The sequence below is a fragment of the Meles meles genome, chromosome 8 (genome assembly GCF_922984935.1).
Source record: "Meles meles chromosome 8, mMelMel3.1 paternal haplotype, whole genome shotgun sequence".
Lineage (NCBI taxonomy): Eukaryota > Metazoa > Chordata > Mammalia > Carnivora > Mustelidae > Meles > Meles meles.
The window spans coordinates 24,743,727-24,765,044 of record NC_060073.1 but is presented as its reverse complement, the minus strand read 5'-3'; the positions used below and the strand labels follow the sequence as shown (position 1 = coordinate 24,765,044).

Here is a 21,318-nt window from a genome sequence, read left to right as displayed (position 1 = left end):
TCCTTTGGGATGCCTTCCCTTGACTCTCCATTTAAAATGGCAAGGCACTCCCACACCAGTAGAATTTGTTCCTCCCCTACTTTATAGTTTTTTATAGAGCTTACCATCATCTGGCATAATACTTATTTAATAGTATTTTTATTATACTTCTTTGTTGACTGTCTCTGCTGACTAAAATGTGGATCGAGAAGAGCTGGAATTTGTGTTGCTTTTTATTGTATCCCCAAAGCCAAGAACAGTGCCTGAATCACAGTGGGTGCTCAATAAACATTTGTGGGATGACTGAATTAATAGAAGGCAAACACTGAATTTAGAGAAATATGGACTTGTGATGATTCAACCCTTCCTAACTTATTGCCCCTTGACCTCATGCATAACTTTTTCTCAGTATCAGCTTCATTCACCTCATCTATAGAGCAGAAATAGCATGAAGAGTACTGATTAAAATGGTAAATGTGAAATGCCTAGGAAAAGTAGATATGAAACAGATGATGACTGTCATTGTTATTAAAATATTATTTTTAATAACCTGTGGGATGCCCAAAAAGAAAAGAGAAAGGACCCAAATAAATAAAATCATGAATGAAAGAGGAGAGATCACAACTAACACCAAAGAAATACAGACAATTATAAGAACATACTATGAGCAACTCTACGCCAACAAATTTTACAATCTGGAAGAAATGGATGCATTCCTAGAGACATATAAACTACCACAACTGAACCAGGAAGAAATAGAAAACTGAACAGGCCCATTACCAGTAAGGAGATTGAAACAGTCATCAAAAATCTCCAAACAAATAAAAGCCCAGGGCCAGATGGCTTCCCAGGGGAATTCTACCAAACATTTAAAGAAAAACTAATTCCTATTCTCCTGAAACTGTTCCAAAAAATAGAAATGGAAGGAAAACTTCCAAGCTCATTCTATGAGGCCAGCATCACCTTGATCCCAAAACCAGACAAGGATCCCACCAAAAAAGAGAACTACAGACCAATATCCTTGATGAACACAGATGCAAAAATTCTCACCAAAATAGTAGCCAATAGGATTCAACAGTACATTAAAAGGATTATTCACCACGACCAAGTGGGATTTATTCCAGGGCTGCAGGGTTGGTTCAACATCTGCAAATCAATCAATGTGATAGAACACATTAATAAAAGAAAGAACAAGAACCATATGATACTCTCAATAGATGCTGAAAAAGCATTTGACAAAGTACAGCATCCCTTCCTGATCAAAACTCTTCAAAGTGTAGGGATAGAGGGCACATACCTCAATATTATCAAAGCCATCTATGAAAAGCCCACCGCAAATATCATTCTCAATGGAGAAAAACTGAAAGCTTTTCCACTAAGGTCAGGAACACGGCAGGGATGTCCATTATCATCACTGCTATTCAACATAGTACTAGAAGTCCTAGCCTCAGCAATCAGACAGCAAAAAGATATTAAAGGCATCCAAATGGGCAAAGAAGAAGTCAAACTATCACTCTTCGCAGATGATATGATACTATACGTGGAAAACCCAAAAGACTCCACTCCAAAACTGCTAGAACTTGTACAGGAATTCAGTAAAGTGTCAGGATATAAAATCAATGCACAGAAATCAGCTGCTTTTCTGTACACCAACAACAAGACAGAAGAAAGAGAAATTAAGGAGTCAATACCATTTACAATTGCACCTAAAACTATAAGATACCTAGGAATAAACCTAACCAAAGAGGCTAAGAATCTATATGCAGAAAACTATAAAGTACTCATGAAAGAAATTGAGGAAGACACAAAGAAATGGAAAAATGTTCCATGCTCCTGGATTGAAAGAATAAATATTGTGAAAATGTCCATGCTACCTAAAGCAATCTACACATTTAATGCAATCCCTATCATGGTACTGGCACAAAAACAGACACATAGATCAGTGGAACAGAATAGAGAGCCCAGAAATCGACCCTCAACTCTATGGTCAACTAATCTTCGACAAAGCAGGAAAGAATGTCCAATGGAAAAAAGACAGCCTCTTCAATAAATGGTGCTGGGAAAATTGGACAGCCACATGCAGAAAAATGAAATTGGACCACTTCCTTACACCACACACGAAAATAGACTCAAAATGGATGAAGGACCTCAATGTGAGAAAGGAATCCATCAAAATCCTTGAGGAGAATGCAGGCAGCAACCTCTTCGACCTCAGCCACAGCAACATCTTCCTAGGAACAACGGCAAAGGCAAGGGAAGCAAGGGCAAAAATGAACTATTGGGATTTCATCAAGATCAAAAGCTTTTGCACAGCAAAGGAAACAGTTAACAAAACCAAAAGACAACTGACAGAATGGGAGAAGATATTTGCAAACGACATATCAGATAAAGGGCTAGTATCCAAAATCTATAAGGAACTTAGCAAACTCAACACCCAAAGAACAAACAATCCAATCAAGAAATGGGCAGAGGACATGAACAGACATTTCTGCAAAGAAGACATCCAGATGGCCAACAGACACATGAAAAAGTGCTCCACGTCACTCGGCATCAGGGAAATACAAATCAAAACCACAATGAGATATCACCTCACACCAGTCAGAATGGCTAAAATTAACAAGTCAGGAAATGACAGATGCTGGCGAGGATGTGGAGAAAGGGGAACCCTCCTCCACTGTTGGTGGGAATGCAAGCTGGTGCAACCACTCTGGAAAACAGCATGGAGGTTACTCAAAATGTTGAAAATAGAACTACCCTATGACCCAGCAATTGCACTACTGGGTATTTACCCTGAAGATACAAACGTAGTGATCCGAAAGGGCACGTGCACCCGAATGTTTATAGCAGCAATGTCTACAATAGCCAAACTATGGAAAGAACCTAGATGTCCATCAACAGATGAATGGATAAAGAAGAGGTGGTATATATACACAATGGAATACTATGCAGCCATCAAAAGAAATGAAATCTTGCCATTTGCGACAATGTGGATGGAACTAGAGGGTATCATGCTTAGTGAAATAAGTCAATTGGAGAAAGACAACTATCATATGATCTCCCTGATATGAGGACATGGAGAAGCAACATGGGGGGTTAGGGGGATAGGAGAAGAATAAATGAAACAAGATGGGATTGGGAGGGAGACAAACCATAAATGACTCTTAATCTCACAAAACAAACTGGGGGTTCCTGGGGGGAGGTGGGGTTGGGAGAGGGGGGAGGGGGTTATGGACATTGGGGAGGGTATGTGCTATCGTGAGTGCTGTGAAGTGTGTAAACCTGGTGATTCACAGACCTGTACCCCTGGGGATAAAAATACATTATATGTTTATTTAAAAAAAAAAAAAAGAAAGGATGAATACCCAACTTTTGTAGCAACATGGACGTGACTGGAAGTGATTATGCTGAGTGAAATAAGTCAAGCAGAGAGAGTCAAGTATCATATGGTTTCACTTATTTGTGGAGCATAACAAATGACATGGAGGACATTGGGAGATGGAGAGGAGAAGGAAGTTGAGGGAAATTGGAAGTGGAGGCAAACCATAAGAGACTATGGACTCTGAAAAACAACCTGAGGGTTTTGAAGGGGCGGGGTTGGGAGGTTGGGGGAACCAGGTGGTGGGTAATAGGGAGGGCACGTATTGCATGGAGCACTGCGTGTTGTGCAAAAACAATGAATACTGTTACGCTGAAAAAATAAATTAATTAATTAAAAAAATAACCTGTGGGATGCCATTTTCACTCTTCATAAAGTGGAAGAGTTTCTACTTTTACCACAAAGTGTAAAGGCACATGAATTAAGTAAAAATATATGTATTTATATTTATTATTTTTATATTTAATATATAAATTATATATATATATTTATCTATAATGGGCAGCACAGGGTTTGGTCCATAGAAGTTCTATAATGAGTGATTTTGTCAACTGTAGTTAAACTATCTTCATGATTTTTTATAATACACCCATGCACTAAATTTCTTGAGTTCAAAAGTAGTTGGGCGTCCTGGGGATTGGAAGGATTTTATAAATTTTAAGACTTAATATACGATGTTGCTAACAGAGTGCTGTGCCTAGGGCTTTCCTATCCAGTTGCTGAGCTTGTAGTGGCTAAGAATAAGGATCTTCAAGGCCTGCTGAACAGCTCCCAGGCCCAAAGTAGGTGGCCCTTGTTAAAGAGACTTCTTTTTCAACTTCAGGAAAATTCACAAGGACTTCACTGGTTTTTATTTGCTAGCAAAAGCACACACACTCCTGGGGAGGCATTCTTACAACCTACTTCCTGCAGGTAACCCACTAGAAAAAAAGTAACACTTTGTTATCATTACCGAGAAAAAAAAAAAAAAAGAAAGAAAGAAAAGAAAAGAAAAGAAAAAAAGGAATTCTCCAGTTTCTGTCAATACCATGTCAGCTAATTAACCAACAGGAAATCTGGTGCTTTGATTTTCTTTTGCCAAATCACATGAAAACAAGCCAAGTAACTTACCAGCAGAATCCTGGAGCTAGTTTGTACCAATTTGCAAGAGAATATTCTGTGCAGAGTATCTCTTTCCTCCTCTGTGTTCAGTGACATCACACTGGTTCTTGGAAATAGGCCATAGAGGGAGTATTTACACCACAGAAACAGGAAAACACCAGAAACCAGAGTTTTTGTTTTTGTTTTTGTTTTCTTCAGAGAGCTGGTTTTCCAGCACACCATCGGTTCCACCTTGTTATTTCCAAATGTATGAAATAAACAACCATTCATTCAAAAATTTGTTATTGCTGTACCTTCTCTGTGCAAGGCATTAAATTTAGGAGCTGCTCTGTGAAATAGATGCATACCATTCAGTTGAATAGAATGGTTGCCTCAAATTGTGTTACTGCCTTGAAATTTCTGGTTTATGGTTTGGTTTCTTGAACAGTCAATGCGCGCTGTGAAGCATTTTACTTTACTGCAGAGATATTTCATTGTATTTGCAACATGAATATGGAGCTTTAAAGATGTAAAATGTGATAAATCAAGCATAGGGAATTCTCATGTTATTTAGCCTATTTGTCATTGGGGGGAAAAAAAACTGAGAAAATCAAGGTCCTGCCAATAATGTGATCATTTCACCTACTGGGACAGACAGGATAGGAGACTTCAGACACATGGACCAATTCTTCCTTTAAAAGGTGTTTCACATACACCTGGAAACTTCTAAAATTATGTTTGATAAGCTGGAATGTGGCAAGAAGATGCAATCTCTCTGATTGTGTTCTCTGCATTGTTTACCTATCACTTCTCAGCTTTCAACCAGGTCATGTGTAAGTGGCTCAGAAAAATTGGCTAAATCTTGTCTTACATGATTTAGCATGTAAAAAACTGCAAATTTTTTCTGCAAAATCATATTTAGGAGGATGGCAATAAAAGGTGCCTGCCACTCTTTTACTCATACTTTTTGATGTCTTTAATTTCTTTATTAGCTTTTATATTTTGACCTTAGCTTTGAAAATAAAAATTAATATTTTATTAAAGAATTTCTTGTGGGCTCTCAGCTTCCCTGCCGTTTCTTACAAGTCAAATTCCTTTTAATCCTATCCTCTCTTGTTTTACTCTAGTTTGGGAAGCAAGATTTTGAAATAGGACTTTTTAGATTTGTCTTTTCCCATAAACTACTGCCTCAATTATGATAAGTCCTTTAAAAAAAGATGTAATGTATTTCTTCAAGGCGTGAAGCTTCTAAAGATCTAAAGAGACAGAGATGGGCCAAATCTTTATTTTTGTGGTCTTAAAGAAAGAAGAAAAAGAAAAAAACTACAACATTTAAATAGGTTCTATCATAGAATCTTTCTTCCTTAACAAAGTGATTATTATTTCATTACTTTGTTTCAAAGTTTCTAAGAATAAAAGTAGTTAGTTTTGTTTTTAATAATGCCAAGATATATTTTAAATAACATTTTAATTCTGAATATAATAAAACCTTATTTAAAAGGAAATAATTACTCCAGACATGACAAAGTTTTAAAACCTAATAATCTTCGTAAACATTAAAACCCACAGAATAGGGTAGTTTTCTGTTAATATGGGTTATCTTCTAGGCTGAGTACTATATAGTATTCTGATCATTTCAATTAGTGGAAGCTACGAAGTTCAAAGGACAGATAAAATTCTGCCATAAGTTTCCAAATTCTTGTTCTCAGTCTAATTTTCTGTATAGAGGAGATAATAAAGCGAAGAAGAAATCAAAGTTTCATTTCCATGAAACAAGTATACCAAACATAAATATAGTCTCTTTATTTTAATAGGCTTAGTCTTTACTGAAAACTATATAAAGTGGAACTCACCATACTTCAAAATACACTCTTCCTATTTATTTTATAGCAGTAGGCAGAAGCTTTTCACCCCAACAGCAAACTTTTTAAGATGAAAACAACCAAACAAAAACCAGGATGCTTTAAAAAAAAAAAAAAAGGATCCTGTAAATATTCATTATTTAGAAAACCCCCTAAGTACAATCCTGCCTTATCAATACACAAAATCAAAGCTGATGTCCTCTAAGTAAGTGTTTATGATATAGGTTGCAAAGTTCACTTTTCAACTGCAGTCAATGAGTGAACTCCTTGGCTTTTGCAGCAAGCCCTTTGTTTTGCATGAAGCATGGTCTGTTTCTGGTCCATCAAGGTTCTTAAAACATCAGAGTTCTTGCACTTTCTCTAAGCCTCTAGCGTCCACTAGTCCAAGAGGGAAGTGCTAAACTATTTGCTGGTGGTATTTCAGGCTTTCTGTCAAGGTTCTTTTTGTATTTGTGGATAAAGTCCTTTCCTTAGGAAACTGGAAAGCCATTGTCTATGTGATACCTACCCTGAAAGACTTTTTATAACCAATCCATGAAATTCAGAGCACCTCCTTGGGCTGTATGTTTAAAGACAGAATTAATGCCTGTCTTAAAGGACAGTGATGTTAAATCGTTTTGGTATCATATGCTGCCATTTTTTATTTTTCTTTGTAGTTATTTTTTTTTCTTATGTATAATGGGATGGGTGGCATTGACATTTGATTCAGAGACCACCAGTCTACATCTATTGCAAAACACAAGGCTACCACAGTTGCTATTTGGGCTCAAAGCATGTATCATAAAGTACAAATAGAGGGGTACCCGATCTTAAATATTTTAAAATGTATGTGTGAAGAAAGGTGCTTATCTTTCCTCTGCTTCCACCAAGGCTACAACAATAAGCACCTGGGTTCATTCATAGGACTAAGATTGACATTAAAAATTCCCTGACTGGCTAAAGAAATGTGAAATGTGGGACTACATTACCTAGAAATGTTACAGAACTCCTTTCCTGCAGAGGTTATTGCATATTGAGAATATGAGACAGATTACTTCCTAGCATCTCAAAGCATGCTCTCTACCTCTGCTAAACTTCTAGGGCAAGTCATGTATGATGAGTAATGTGCAGCATCAGGCACTAGCAGCAAAGATGAACAAGACACTGCCTTACTCTAAGGAGATGAAAGACAACTTCTGAACACATATCGTAGTTATGTTAGTCTTTCTATTTTAGCACCGGGAATGGTTTTTATAAAACTTGATAGTTATGTCTCTATGATATGATATGTATGTAGTATGGGACCTACATCTCCTACTTAGTGCCTAGCATATTCTCTAATGTGTAGGAGAAAAGTTGCTAATTTAATTCATTTAGCAAATATTCCTTCATTCCGTAATTATCCTTAAGTCCCTACTACGTGAAGCCATCATCTCTGTAAGATGGTTTTTGCAGGTATTCCTGCCCAAATACAGCGGAATGGATTTGGTGAAGAGTTGGATTTTTGTTTTGTTTTCTTGTTTGCTTGTTCTACCTTGATTATATTTTAAAGTTTAGTCATGAAAATAGATCCATCACAGTATCTTCAAAAATGCTTCCACGGGACTACCAATTTCAGGATGTAGAGTAGATTTGCCTTTTCCTATTCTCCCCATCTAGTATACTGAAAATTCTGGACATTATAGAAAAGAAGAAGAAAAGAAAGAAAAATGTAAGAAGACCTTGAAAGGTGGAGATCAAGAGACAGACAATCTATGAAACTTAGATCCAAATGAGGACACAGTGGTGAGAGCTCTTGGGTTTTCCTTTTGCCTCATATATCCCAGATTTAAGGTAGAAGAGACCAGAGACCCAGGGAAACTGACAGGTCCAGACCAAAAAAAAAAAAAAGAAAAAGAAACAACAAAGCCCCGCTCTCTCTATCCAAAAGATAAAGAAAAGATGACTTAGCAAGAAAGAAAACCATGAGACAAAGACTCTCATCCAGCTGAACATCACAGAAAAGAATCATAGCTCTATCCCCTCTCAGGTCAGCAAAATCCGAGTGTGGACCTAGAATTTCACCTTCACCAAGCTATGAAATGTCCCCCAACTCTCCACTAAGGTGACACCAGAAAAGGCCAGGTAGGACACCAGAATGTTTATCCTTGCCAGGGAGCAACAAGGCACCCTCTATCCCTTGCACTGTCCATAGGAATGACATAGAGACCCTAGACTACTGTCTCCACCTAACAGTAACAAGAGGACCTTCTCCTGACATGCCGCAGTAGTATCAGAATTGGCCATGGGGACAGTCATGACTTTCACCTCTACCCAGCAGCCATGAGACCACTCTTCTGCCCATGTTGTCAGTGGTGGCCAAGTGGGTAGCAGTTACATGCACTCCTATACCAGCCAGGGAAGTATCAATGGACATCTAGTGGAAGAGCTGAAACTCCTGCCCGGAAGTAATGAGAAGCCCCATCCACTCATGTGTCAACAAAGGCCAATTAAGGAACATGAATTCTATTCCACCCTGGTGTGAACTCTACCTTTCAGAAGGAGCCAGCTAAAGCAGAAGTTCTGAATAAGATATAGAGTCTCATAATAAAATGCCCCCAATGTCCGCATTTCAAGTGCAAATTAGTCATCACACCAATAACCAGGAGGTTTTCAAATGAAATGAAGGAGACAACCCATAGATGCCCACTCGAAAAGGAGCAAGTACACATCCATAGGCAATCAAGTTAACTCTGACTTAAGTTTCACCTCCTACACAAAACTTAGCTCAAAACGGATTATGCACTTAAATAAAATAAGTAAGAATACAAAACTTTTTGGAAAAAAACAAAAACATGAGAGGAAACCTTTGGGACCTGGGGGTAGGCAAAGAATTCTTAGACTGGACACTAACAGCATGATCCACGAAGGGGAAAACTGGAAAACTGGACATCATGAAAATTCAAAACTGTTCTGTGAATGCCTATTAGAGGGTGAAAACTCAAGTTAAAAAATGGGAGAGAACATTTGCAAACTATTTATCTGACAAAGATTAGTACCAAGAATATATAAAAAAGAAAAAAAAAAAGAAGTTCTCAAAACTCAAGAGTTAAAATACTGGGACGCCTGGGTGGCTTAGTGGGTTAAGCATCTGCCTTCTGCTCAGGTCATGATCCCAGGGTTCTGGGATTGAGCCCTGTGTTGGTCTCCCTGGTCAGCAGGGAGTCTGCTTCTCCCTCTGCTTCTATCTCCCCCTCCCCCTGCTCATGCTCTCGCTCACTTTCTCTCAAAAAAAATAAATAACTTAAAAACAAACAAACAATTCAATTAGAAAATGGATAAGAGACATGAACAGATATTTCCCTGAAGAGGATATGCATACAGTAAATAAACACAAAAAATGATTTTAAGCATCACTAATTTTTAGGGAAATGAAAATAAAGACACAATGAGATAATTAGGGAAAAGCTCTTTGACATTGGTCTTGGCAACATTTTTTTGGGGGGGGGATATGGTGAAGAGTTGGATTTTTGTTTTGTTTTCTTGTTCTACTTTGATTATATTTTAATATAATCAAGCACAAGCAACAAAGCAACAAAGCACAACAGAAAGCACAAGCAACAAAGGCAAAAAACAACAAGTGGGACTAGACTGCATTATGCATTTGCACAGCCACAAAGCACAGGACTGGCTACCATTTGGGACTCAGGGGCTTCCAGCCTTGGGATGCTATGGGCAGGAACAGGGAAGAACTCAGAACAGCTGGCATCTACAAACACGAAACCCTGTGGGGCTAAATCCACTGAAATTCTTAGGCTGTCTGAGCCTCGTTTCCTTAGTGGCAAAAGCTGATGAAGTCTTCTGCAGAGTAGGTCACTAAAACCACTGTCCCTCCTACTGCATGGCGGCTACTGAGACCCCTGCCATAATAATTTGTTCCCAGGTACCCCTATACATGTTAGCTTTGCCAGTTTCTGGATGGGGTCACATCCTAATAAGTCCTTTATGCAGTGTCCCAAAAGGTTGGGGTAACTCACTCCTCACTCTTTCCTTCCTTTCCTGGTTGAGAGCATCTTTTTCTAGCTTTCCTGTTGCAAATCAAAACCACAATGAGAGATCTCCTCATACCTGCTAGAATGACTATTATTAAAAAAAAACCTAAAAAAACAAACAAACAAACAAACAAACAAACAAAAACTATATAGCTATAAGCATTGGCAAGGGTATGGAGAAAAGGGAACCCCAGTGGACCAATGGTGGGAGTGTAAATTGGTGCAGTCACTGTAGAAAACAGTATACAGATTCCCCCCAAAATTAAAAACAGAACTACCATATGATCCAGTAATTCCACTTCTGGATATATTATCTAAAGAAAATGAAAGTATCTTGAGCAGATGTCTGCACTCCCATGTTCAGTGCAGCATAATTCACAATAACCAAGACACGATAACAACTTAAGGGTCAATCAAGAGATGGATAAAGAAAATGTTATGATTTTTTCATATTATATATAATTAACATATATAACTATATAGATACATATATATGAAATATTAGTCATAAAAATCTTGCTATTCGTGATAAAATGGGTAGACCTTGAGGGCATTATGTTAAGTAAAATAAGTCAGATAGAGAAAGACAAATACTGTATGATCGAAAAACACTGAACTCATAAAACAAATAGGAGATTGATTATTACCAAGGGGTTGTGGTAAGTTATAAGGAGGCATTGCTCCAAACGTATAAACTTTGTTACAAGATGAGTAAGTTTTGGAGAACTCAGGTACAACAGGATGACTGTAGTTAACAATACTGTTTTGTATAGCTGAATGTTACTAAGAGAATAGATCTAAAATGTTCTCACCACCACCACCACAAAATGGCAATTATTTCAAACATAGCATGCTGTTAACTAACCTTATAGTAGTTTATAGTAGTAAACAGTTCATAGTATACACTTGTCTCAAATCATCCATTTGTAAACCTTAAACTTATACAATAGAGCTAGGGAAAAAATTCTGAATATGCAACTGTCACATAATCAAGCAGTTCACTTTTGGGAAATGAAATGAAATCCTATCTTCACACAAAAATCTGTACATTAATTTTTATAGCAAATTTATTTATAACAGCTCCAAACTGGAAATAATCAGTTAAACACACTATTGTATATCCTTCCCAGAAATACTACTTAGCTGGAAAAAAAAAAAAAGAATTACTGTACGCAATAACTTAGGTGAGTCTCCTGAGAATTACATTGCTTAAAAAAAGCCAATTCCAAATGATTCCATTTATACAACATTCTTGTAATGAGTAAATGATAGAAACTGAAAGATCAGGAGTTGCAAGCTGCTTAGGAAAAATATTGGGGGATGGGGATGAAGTGGGTGTGGCTATAAAAGGACAAGAGAAGGGACCCTGGTGATGATAGAAATGCTGTTTCTTGTGACTGAACTAATTTAATATCCTAGTTGTTGTCCTATAATTTTGTAACATAATTATCATTAGGGGGAAATGGAACAGGGTACATGGAATACCTCCAATGTTATTTCTTAAAATTACACATTAATGTACACTGTTTCACAATGAAACAATTAAAAATTCAATCATCAATAACATCACATCTACATATTTTTGCCTCTGGACTATATGGTAATCACAGAAATGCCCTTAGTTGATTTTAAGGATACCTGTCTAGTTAGCCCTGCGCCAGTATTTTTTATTGTGGTCATTATTAAATGACTACGTCTCAATCAAATGCATCCTCCTCTATTTTGTTTTGAGAGGCAGGGCTTGAGTCGCCACAGAGCATATCCCCTTTGCCACCTGGTTCCATCTGTGGGTTCCCTTCGAATTTCTCAGGCTACAATATTTGCTGGAAGTGATCCCTCACAAAATTCTGGAGTCTGAGCTCCATTGTGTCCCCAGTCTGAGCTCCTGGGGAACTAGCACCAGCCAGCTGGTATAATCCTTGTTAGAGACACAAATCTCAGCAATGTGGAGTCCTCCCCAACCCCTGAGCTTCTAAAGTTCCTCTACTTTTCAGGCAATACCATCACCCAAGACTCCTGAAGTCCAGTTGTACAAAATCCCTTCTTCAGTATTCCAACTTCTAATCATCCCAAACTCTTCCTTGCTGTCTCTGAAACCAAGGCAGCCAATTTTGTAGTGACTACTTCTATGATTCCTCAATACCCTCTTTGCCTTTCCAGTTCTCCAGTATCTGGTTAATAATTCTTAAAATGTGTCTGTTAAAATAATTGGCGCAGTTTCTGTTTCCCGAGTGCAGCCTAACAGATGTAGGCTATCAGTGGCAGGGTTTGAAGCCAAAGAAAGAGAAAGTAGCTAGAGAGGCAATGAGAGACTACATGCAAGGCAAAATTATGAGATAGGCAAATACGGTGCCAGGAAAAACAATCAGAAGCAAGAGGTGGATAGGAGTTCAGGGAGAAGTAGAGCTGCAGAGAGATAAGTGTTCTGTTTTTGAGAACAGTACAAAAATAAGAGGACATTCTAGTGCTGCCTTTTCCCCACCTTATTTTCAAGTTGTGGCTCAGTTCTGGCCCATATATGTTACCAGAATAATTCTCTTTTCACTTACACAGGTCTTTCTTCCCCATAAACAAATGATATTAACAAAGAAATCAGCATCCCAGGGGTGCCTGGGTGGCTCAGTTGTTAAGAGTCTGCCTTTTGCTCAGGTCATAATTCCAGGGTCTTTGGATGGACCCCACGATAAGGCTCCCTGCTCAGCAGAGAGCCTGCTTCTCCCTCTTCCCCACCCTTCCCCCTGCTATGTTCTCCCTTCACTGTCTTGTTCTCTGTCAAATAAATAAAATCTTAAAAAAGAAAGAAAGAAAGAAAGGAAGGAAGGAACGAAGGAAACAGCATTCCCTTTTCTGAACAGATAGAAGGACGAAGATTCAAAGCAAAGAAAAGGGACAATCACATATACTTAAAAAAAAAAAAGAAAGAAAAAAGAGCTTCACAGGGTACCTGGATGGCTCAGTCTGTTAGGCTTCTGACTTCGGCTCAGGCTGTGATCTCAGTCCTGGGATCAAGCCTGGCAACAGACTCCATGATTGCTTGTCCCTCTGCCCCTCCCTTCCTCATGCACTTGCTCTCTATTTCTTTCTCAAACAAATAAGTAAAAACTTAAAAACAAAAAAGAACTTCAAATCCTTTCTTTATTGGTTCACGTTCCTCTACAGTACTTTCTCTTACCATTACCTCCTCATCTTTAGCAAGCACTTTCCACACTACAAAACATCTCCATATCTATGTTCTTACATGACTCTCAAAACAAAGGGTCTCCTTAAAGACAGATAGCATGTCTTCTATTGCCTTAGTCTACATAATGTGATGGAATTGATGCAAGAAAGAACTGTTGTCTTCCAGAAAGCTCTTGAGTTATGACTTTAGGACATAGAGCTGTTATATATGTAACCCAGGAAGACTAAATATTAACAGGAAAATGTATGAACAATTCCTCCTTCAAATGGGGTCTCAGGTTCTTACAACCATTTCTTCTTTCCCCCTTAAAACAGCATGAATGACTCAAGTCAATATTTGCCAATTAAAATGGCAAGTACACAGGTCTCTCTTGTCATAGATAGAGATTCAGGCTTTGATCTTTTATTTTTCTCCTCAACACAGTGAAACACCACAGATGAATGAATCTATTATTTCCATTTAACAGAGCTAGACAGCTCTTACTTCTAGTCTCATGTAGCCTTGACCATTGATGGTCTGACAGGTAGCAGAAGGAGATGCCACAACGCACGCCCCAGCTCACAAACTGCCACTTGTAGGAGTCACTTGGACTTTCATGCCTCCTCACTGGTTCATTTAGACAAGTTCAACTTTCCCATCAGCCCAACAGCAACTATTTTAATGCTGTGACCACATTCAACGTTCCAATCTCTCCAGGTTTTCAAAGGAAGAATAAAAAGCCTGCTACCTTTCCCAAACACTTTGTTCCATATTAATGACCTCACGGCTGCCCACCTTTTCAAAAGAGAAGCGGGGGGGGGGGGGGGCATCTCCAGTTGTCTGCTTGTTTCATTCTGAATCCTGGGCAGCCCAATCTGCCACTCTTTCAACTCCCAGGCACTATAGAGGAACATCTGCTCCATGAGCAGCGAGTTTGACTCCCGCCCCTCTACCGAAATCACTGCTAGTAAAAGTTTTATGAGGTGGGTACTTTTTTCCTCCTGCTTCCTCCTTTTGTAACTGACTGAAGCCCAAATGAGCAAGATTAAATGGCCAGATATTTAGCCATATGTTGGCATCCACATGTGTACGTTTGGGAGGGAAGAGAAGCTGTCAGCTGTACCAAACGAACATTATAATCATCTGAAATGCAATTAACAGCCCCACAGCCAATGAATCTTTGAAGGATTCTAACAGAGTAAATTATACCTCTCACTTACCTGCAGCAAATTGCCCATGGACCAGGTTCCTTGCTTGTGAAACTCCAATCCAGTCAGTTTATTTAGACTCAGAAGGAGTTTCAGGATGTTTCCATACTGTTACTCTACATGGGTTATCTCTGTTCTTCCAGTAATGCCTATAAGAGCATACACAAACACACACAGAATTAAAGGAAACACTTAGCATATATAATGCTGAATAAATACTGGTTGATAGTTTAGATATTTTAGCATGCATAACTCACACTTTTTTTTTTTTTTACCATTCTTATTATTTGTAAAAGAAAGTGATTGGAATAAAGATTTTTCTCTTAAAAACTGCACTGTGTTTGTATCTTTAGGTTAAATACCCAATAGTGCAATTGCTTGGTCATAGGTTAGATCTATTTTCAACATTTTGAGGAACCTCCATGCTGTTTTCCAGAGTGGTTGCACCAGCTTGCATTCCCACCAACAGTGGAGGAGGGTTCCCCTTTCTCCGCATCCTCGCCAGCATCTCTCATTTCCTGACTTGTTAATTTTAGCCATTCTGACTGGTGTGAGGTGATATCTCATTGTGGTTTTGATTTGTATTTCCCTGATGCCGAGTGATGTGGAGCACTTTTTCATGTGTCTGTTGGCCATCTGGATGTCTTCTTTGCAGAAATGTCTGTTCATGTCCTCTGCCCATTTCTTGATTGGATTGTTTGTTCTTTGGGTGTTGAGTTTGCTAAGTTCCTTATAAATTTTGGATACTAGCCCTTCATCTGATATGTCATTTGCAAATATCTTCTCCCATTCTGTCAGTTGTCTTTTGGTTTTGTTAACTGTTTCCTTTGCTGTGCAAAAGCTTTTGATCTTGATGAAATCCCAATAGTTCATTTTTGCCCTTGCTTCCCTTGCCTTTGCCGATGTTCCTAGGAAGATGTTGCTGTGGCTGAGGTCGAAGAGGTTGCTGCCTGCGTTTTCCTCAAGGATTTTGATGGATTCCTTTCTCACATTGAGGTCCTTCATCCATTTTGAGTCTATTTTTATGTGTGGTGTAAGGAAGTGGTCCAATTTCATTTTTCTGCATGTGGCTGTCCAATTTACCCTAAAGATACAAACGTAGTGATCTGAAGGGGCATGTGCACCCGAATGTTTATAGCAGTAATGTCTGCAATACCCAAACTATGGAAAGAACCTAGATGTCCATCAACAGATGAATGGATAAAGAAGATGTGGTATATATACACAATGGAATACTATGCAGCCATCAAAAGAAATGAAATCTTGCCATTTGCGACGACGTGGATGGAACTAGAGGGTATCATGCTTAGTGAAATAAGTCAATCAGAGAAAGACAACTATCATATGATCTCCCTGATATGAGGATGTGGAGATGCAACATGGGGGGTTGGGGGATAGGAGAAGAATAAATGAAACAAGATGGGATTGGGAGGGAGACAAACCATAAGTGACTTTTTTTTTTTAAAGTTTCTTACATTTTTTTAAAGATTTATTTATTTGACAGATAGAGATTACAAGTAGGCAGATAGGCAGGCAGAGGGAGAGAGAGAGGAGGAAGCAGGCTCCCAGCCAAGCAGAGAGCCTGATGCGGGGCTTGATCCCAGGACCCTGGGATCATGACCTGAGCCGAAGGCAGAGGCTTTAACCCGCTGGGCCACCCAGGCGCCCCCATAAGTGACTCTTCATCTCACAAAACAAACTGGGGGTTGCTGGGGGGAGGTGGGGTTGGGAGGGGGTATGGGGGTTATGGACATTGGGGAGGGTATGTGCTATAGTGAGTGCTGTGATGTGTGTAAACCTGGCGATTCACAGACCTGTACCCCTGGGGATAAAAATACATTTTATGTTTATTTAAAAAAATAAGAAATAAATAAAAAATTAAAAAGAAAAAAAACTGCACTGCGTGTTAATGTGGCTTGGTATCTACAATTACACTTAGCAGAAGTACACCAGATGAATGGCAAAATCTTAATAAAAAATTATTGATTAGAGACCCAGTATAATAGATTTGACTAAAATTCGCTTGTGATTGCATGCCTTCAGAAGGTGACAAGGAATTCAATATTTAAGAAGTTATCATGGGTCTGGCGTTGGGCTAGTAGCTTTTATATAAATAAGAATAATAAAATAAACAAAATAGATAAAATAATTCTTTTCTATAAACACACAAGTTTTACCCTGTCTAGCAGAGGTTCAGCTAACTTCTCTGCACCTGTGGAAGAAGCTAGTTTCACCTACATTTGCACATCAGTTTCAGTATTTCTGATCTGTAAATGCGTCTTTATTTTGGGTTTTTCTTTGAACTGGTTATAACACTCCTGATTCTCTCATTGATTCACAAGTTTTATAAAATCTTTAACACCTGTTCCTTTTCTATCTTTATGAGAGCCATGATTTCATTTTTTTTAAATGATCTCTTACCACTCATTACTCCAATTTTATAGGGCATATATATTGTTAAGTACATTTTGCTTAGCTGACCCAAGTCTCAGCAGGGTCCTATGAACCTGAGGGCCATGAACACGAAGAGACATTCCTGGCGATTAGACACTGTGCTATGAGCTAAGGGTGCAAAGCTAAACACAGCTGTCTTTATCCTCAAGGTCAAGGAGACAAAGATAAATCCTTATTGCGTATGGGCTATATGCAAGGTGCTTGCCTAGATATCTAGGAACTAAAAACATATAAATCCTCACTATCCAAACTCACCCCTTGCTATATGAAATAGTGAACTCAAATAGATTCAAACAGTGCTATCCCCTGCACTATCTGAATTCATTCTATAAACTCTTAATAACTGAATTCAGGAAACAAGTAGATTTGTATAGGAAAAGGCGCTCAACTGTTATCTTTAAATCCTCAAAGTCACCTTGAGAGGTAGGCATTCTTCCCATTTTTACAGATAAGAAAAATGAGGCTCAGTGAAAGTGATGTTAAAAAAAAAAAATCCCATCACTTTAGAATAGAAAGAGATAGCAAGATCACACAGCCCAGTGTCCTCATTTTATAGCTGGAACAGTGGAGTTCAGGGAAACAGAGTGATTCTCTTTAATCTTTGATCCAGCTAGGAGCAGGGCCTGCCTCAACATCTCCTGCTTCTACCTTCTGTGCATCTTTCTACTTATCTGGGACTAGTCAGCTAAGAGAATGGGCCATATATCAGTCCAGAAACTTTTAGGGTCACATCCTCATGATCACTAAACCATAATACCAAGCAAGATTCCATGCTGTTCCTCCTTTTTTGCCCACCTCATCCCAATTCTCCTTGCCTTTGTCCCCTCCTCTAGTCTCCCTTCCCTCTCGTACCATTTTTGTCTTCTTCCTATTTCTTATTTGCCTCCTCTCCCTCCATACAAGTATTGCCAGGAGGAAATTACAATCACAGATATTTAATAAACAGGCTTATACTACATCCCCTCTCAACAAGGAGAGCAGAGAGAGGTTACTAGCATCCCTCAAAGTACTAGATCATACCAGCAGCAACCGTTCCCTTTCTGCAAGGAAAAAATGCCACACATTTGTCATTTTTCTGTCCTTCCAGTCATTCACAACATGCTTCTTACATGGGGCTGATTTTGTTTCGAGACTTCACACCCCCAGAGACTTTCCCTTAGGAAATTTACAACCTTCTGTTCCTTTCCAGGTCATCAAAATTCTAATGCAGTAGTGTACTATGTAAACCTATGCTAATTTCAGTCATTATGCAGATGTCCAAGTACATTGCAGGTTTCCACCTCAAAGTGTTATTTCCCTCTAGAGTCAAAGGTACTTGGATGAGCTGCTCATCCCTTTGTTAAAATATAATCCACATATCACTAGGTCACCAAATTTATCAAACCTCTGCCAGGAAAACAGGATCCCTCTAGAGAGGCTGGCGAGTTGAGCAGTGTTGAATTGCTGCTTGTATTGAAAATGGAGTGATGGGAAAACACTCTAAAGAAACTTAACTTTTTAATTAATCATAATCTCCCCCCTTTGTGAATTTTAAAAATTCCCGTTTTTGTTTTCATTTAGCAAGCTCCGTTTGGCTCCATCTGAGCTGCCAGGAAAACAGTATAAAGATATTTTTCATGAGTCGTCTCATATAATGTTCAAGATACTTTTAAAGGGTCTGCCTGGAATGCATCATTTTTAAACATTTAGAAACTGATGTTTCAGTGAGGTGACAAGATATGACCAAGGCTACGCAGCTCATCATAAGTGTTAATATTCAGACCTGTGATGCTTGGGTGGCTCATTCAGCTAAGCTGCTGCCTTCGGCTCAGCTCATGATCCTAGAGTCCTGGGATTGAGCCCCACATCGGGATACTTGCTCAGTGGGGAGCCTGCTTCTCTCTCTACCTCTGCCTGCTGGTGCACTGTCTCTCTTTCTCTTTGACAAATAAATAAATAAAATCTTAAAAAACAAAACAAACAGGGGCGCCTGGGTGGCTCAGTGAGTTAAGCCGCTGCCTTTGGCTCAGGTCATGATCTCGGGGTCCTGGGATCGAGTCCTGCATCGGGCTCTCTGCTCAGCAGGGAGCCTGCTTCCCTCTCTCTCTCTCTCTCTGCCTGCCTCTCTATCTACTTGTGATATCTCTCTGTCAAATAAATAAATAAAAATCTAAAACAAAAACAAAACAAAACAAACAAACAAACAAATAAAAACCCCGGACCTCATATCAGCCTCCATGTTCTTTTCCACTTACACATATTTACAATTTCAACATATTGTCTTACAATTGGTCCAAGCTGGACTTTCCTTGTATAAATATATCTAAATGGCTGAAGCGCTCATGTTCAATACAGAGTAAGATCTTCAAAGAGAGTGATGTTCCATCTAGGAGAAATAAGGGGGGGTCTCATTATGCCTTGTCACCAATTATACCTATGATGTTAATACAATTGGATTAGGGTAAAGAGTTCAGTTAAGGTACATTCAATGATAAAGTCAGAATTTCCAAATGGAAGTAGGATGCAAGTTGACATTTCCTCAGAAGCTCTCCATCACTGTGGCCTTTCCAGATCCCTAAATCAAGAGCTCATGTTTCCTGAGAAAACTAAACTACCTCATCAAAATAAAGAAAGTTGTGGTAGACACTAGACCAAGACAAATGCTAACTTCCTTATACGGGTTCCATATATAATGAGAGGGCAAGGTTTTGATGTCCAACAGTGGGCACATGTGGCTTCAGAACCTTAAACAGAGTTCATAGCATCTACCCCTCACCCCTGCCCACCATCCAGGCTTGATACGAGAATTAAAATATCTGCAATTAGGGGCTCCTGAGTGGCCCAGTCAGTTAATTGGCTGACTCTTGACTTTGGTTCAGGTTATGATCTCAGGGTACTAAGAATGAGCCCAACACCGGGCTCCACGCTGGGCGCTGGGTGTGGGGTCTGCTTGAGATTCCCTCCTTCTCTCTCCTTTTACCCCTCCCTGCTTGCTTGCTCTCTCTCTCTCTCTCTCAAATAAATAAATATCAAAAAATAAAATACAATATCCACATTTAAGACTACAGCATACCGCTCAAATGTGACTCAAATAATGAGAACTCTTACTATCTCCTCATTCAGCACTAGGTCTGTCTTAGGGATCCGTTCTAAAAGGGGCCAAATTTCCTGGCTCCAATGGTGCATTTTGCCACATGCTGCTGTTAATTGTGTAGAATATAACACACGAGCAAGAGTTAAGGAGAGTAAAGATGCGGTGCTTGCCTCTTGATTCCTGACACTGACCCTCCCCAAAAGTTCAAGCCCTGGTGTCAGTAAACACGATCATCTCTTGCCCGTTGGACCAGCCCCTTTTCAAACCTGGCAGCTGCTGTGTATGTACCCATTTACTGTGATTATTTCCAGAAGTGTATATTTTCACCATCTGAGTGTGAACCCATAATTTATAATAAAAGCTGAAACAGAGACACTAATGCTAAACACAGAACCTTTGCAAATTATATCCCAACAAATAATAAATTTAATAGAGGATCATGAGACCCAAATTGCTAAGCATAAGGAAGAGGGAATGCATCATCTTCTAATACTATTTTACTGACTATAAATGAATAAAGGCTTTTTTTTTTATTGAATTTGGGTCATCAGCATTCCAAATCTCAATGGAGCTTTTGACATAAACATGCAATCAAGAGCTGAGTTATTATTTTTATAATGATAATATCATAGCTGGTTCCTTCAATCAGAAGCATGATAAATAATCACAATTCATATAACTTAATAATGTGTTAATACATTTATTTAAAAAATATGATGCCAGTGTATATCTTTCATTCATTCCCACAGTCTATTTTCTAATAAATTTTGAAACAAAATCCAAGTTTAAACATGATTGTGGTACTCTAGTCAGATGTTCAAGTCCAACCTGCCTAAAAACGCATTCAATAAGATGAGTGGTGCATAGTCTTATCCAACTGTCCCAGCTAAGTTTTCAAGGTAAGTTTGACTTTAAGGAAAATCATGGTTATTTTTTTCATTCATTCATTCTCAGGAAGGCAAAATAACATTATAATAATCTGCACTCATTATAAAGTCATATAGCCTTAGGTCAAACCCATGCTGTCAATCACTGACTTTATTGCCTTCAGAGACTTACTCTCTGATTTGTCTCCTTATCTGTAAAAGGGTATAATAGTGGTATTTAACTAAAAAG

General features: G+C 38.7%; 1 protein-coding gene across 4 annotated transcripts in view; it reads right to left on the bottom strand.

Annotated features, from left to right (window-relative positions):
- The window catches only part of LRRC4C (leucine rich repeat containing 4C), a 1,220,402-nt gene that overhangs the window by 470,538 nt on the left and 728,546 nt on the right, over nucleotides 1–21,318 (bottom strand). For all 4 annotated transcript variants that reach the window (XM_046014217.1, XM_046014224.1, XM_046014218.1 and 1 more), the window contains one exon: nucleotides 14,688–14,824. The gene's annotated coding sequence lies outside the window, so the exon portion shown is untranslated. The remainder of the gene's footprint in view (nucleotides 1–14,687; nucleotides 14,825–21,318) is intronic.